A 2,695-nucleotide genomic window follows, 5' to 3' on the forward strand; every position below is an offset into this window, starting at 1 on the left:
AACTTTTCGATTTCACAGATATATGCTTTGGTTTGCTTGACAATTTCCCTTCTATCAGCCTCCTAGCTTTTCTATCTTTTATATTTCAGCTTCAAGCTTTTTGAGCTGGCTCTTGTTTTCATTCTCTAAGACTTTAGCGCGACGTATTTGGACTCCTATTTCTTTCACCCACTATTATAACATCTTGCCAAACCTAGCCCTTCAATCTTTCAAGTACAATTTCCTATAAACCTTCTTTAAATATTCATGGTCTTCTTTGAGTTTTTCCTGGTATTCTCGTACTGCTCAACTTCTATTTTGTAAACGTCTCTATTCAATCCCAGATGGAATATCATATTCCTCGTTTTTCCACTTTCTTTTGCCTATTCTATTCTCTCAGCCTCAAATTCACTCCTAAAAATCTCGGCTTCAGAAGGCATCTTCCTTATCACTTATTCTGTCGGGATGTTATTTTCATCAGGTTATGGAAGATTCTCGTTCTTTTTTTGAAGCCTCAAGTTCTCATAATCAAGGGTTACCATAACTGAAGTTTCAAAAAGTCTTTTTCCATTGTTTAGAAATTAATCAGATTTTTGACTTATAGTATCCCCTTGAAAAGGAAATTCAGACAAAGCCAAACTATGGGTGATAGGCATGAACTGATGTACTCCATACTGCCTCAACACTAGAAGTGGTGCATACCCAATGGCTCCCCATATTCCTAGAAGCATTACCCAATCTTGATTAAAGTTGAGAATTCCATCATGTATTTTAATAGATCCAACTTCGATATTAACAATGTAGTATGGTATAACAAGTACTACCTCAATCGTTTTATGTTCCATATCGTTTTATGTTCCATACCAAGGCACAACACAACTTCTCAATCGGGGAATATCGAGTCTCATAGTAAGTGAATTTCTTACTGAGATAATAGATGACCCTCTCTTTCTTTCCAATTTTATCATGTTGTGCTAGTACACACCCCATTAAATTTTCGAAGACTGTTAAGTACAAAATCAATGACTTTTCTAGAATTGGGGGTACTAGAACTGATGCGTTTGATAAGTGTTCTTGACTTTATCAAAACCTTCCTAAAAAATGTCATCCCAAATCCATGAGTTTTGCATTCTCAATAAGCAGAAGATTGAATCACAAGTCTCTTATAATTGAGAGATAAATTGGGTAATATAATTCAACTTCCATAGTAATCCTTGAACCTCTTTTAGAGTTTTGGTGGTGGTAATTCTTAGATTGCTTTAGCTTTGTCTAGATCTATCTCTATCCCCTTTTCACTGACTACAAACCCTAACAATTTTCCTAAAGTGGCTCCAAAGGTACATTTGACTGGGTTAAGCTTCAATTGGTATTTTCTTAACCTCATAAATAACTTCCTCAAAACCCCAACATGCTATTCTTTAGTTTGTGATTAGTCAATCATATCGTCCTCATATACCTATGTTTCTTTATGCATCATATAATGAAATAATTTGACCTTGGTTCACTGATATGTTACCCCTGCATTCTTTAATCTGAATGACATCACCTCATAGTAAAATTTGCCCTACATTGTCATGAATTTTGTATTCTCCATATCTTCGGGGACCATATTAGTTTGATTTACCCAGAAAAACCATCCATGAAGAAGAAAATAACATGCTTAATGGTGTTGTTAATCAGAGTGTCAAGATGAGGGAGTGGAAAGTTGTCTTTAGGACTCACTCGATTGAGATACCAATTGTCGATGCACATTTGAACCTTTTCATCTTTCTTTGGAACAAGCATAATATTAGCTACCCATTCGAGATACTTAGACACTTGTAGGAATCTAGTGTCAAATTGCTTATTCAATTCTTCCTTTATTTTTAACATGTCTGGCCTAATTCTTCGAAGTTTATGTTGTACTGGCTTGTATTCTTACTTTATTGGTAGTTTATGTACAACGATATTAGTATGTAAACCTGATATATCTTGATACAACTAAGCAAACACATCTTTGAGCTCATGTAGCAGATTTATGAGGTCGTGCCTTATCTCTGATGAGAGTGAGGTACCGATCTTGACCTTCGTTTTATCTTTATCTTTCCCAGATTCACTATCTCAATCATATCTTGATAAGGCAAAATCTACTTATTTGTTTGTTCAATCACTTTGACAAGTTCAAGGTTTAATTAACATTCCTCACCATCCTTATAACCCTCAGATTCCTCTAGAAACATATCATTTCAAAATTAACATTTGGTTCAAAAATATCATTATTCGAGCAATTGATATCTAAAGACCTGAAAATGAAAAAGAATATGTTTGAGCTGTGAATAAGGATTATATTTTATTTACTAAATGAAAAGCTATAATAATGCAATAAAGGAATAAACAAAATGTTTTCCATGAACATAATGCGAGGAATGCATCATTTCATTAAAGTAATGACAAATAACAATTTTGCCTTTACAAAAAACAAACCCTACTATATTTGGGTTAAAAAGGCAACATGATTATTATTATGCATTACTTTAAAACGAGCTTGTAGAATATAGGGTGTTCTTCAACAACATAGTTTTCCAAAGCATATCCAAGAGGATAAGGATGAATCGAAGTTCGTGAGCATTTTGTAATTAACTAATATGTGATAGCATTGATGCTCAAGTTTTCCATCATAACCTTGACTTTAGCAGCCTCTTCATCAACCTAGTGGTGCTCTAACGTATCAACCATA

Source organism: Hibiscus syriacus, unplaced genomic scaffold (assembly GCF_006381635.1).
Source record: "Hibiscus syriacus cultivar Baekdansim isolate YM2019G1 unplaced genomic scaffold, ASM638163v2 tig00112738_pilon, whole genome shotgun sequence".
NCBI lineage: Eukaryota > Viridiplantae > Streptophyta > Magnoliopsida > Malvales > Malvaceae > Hibiscus > Hibiscus syriacus.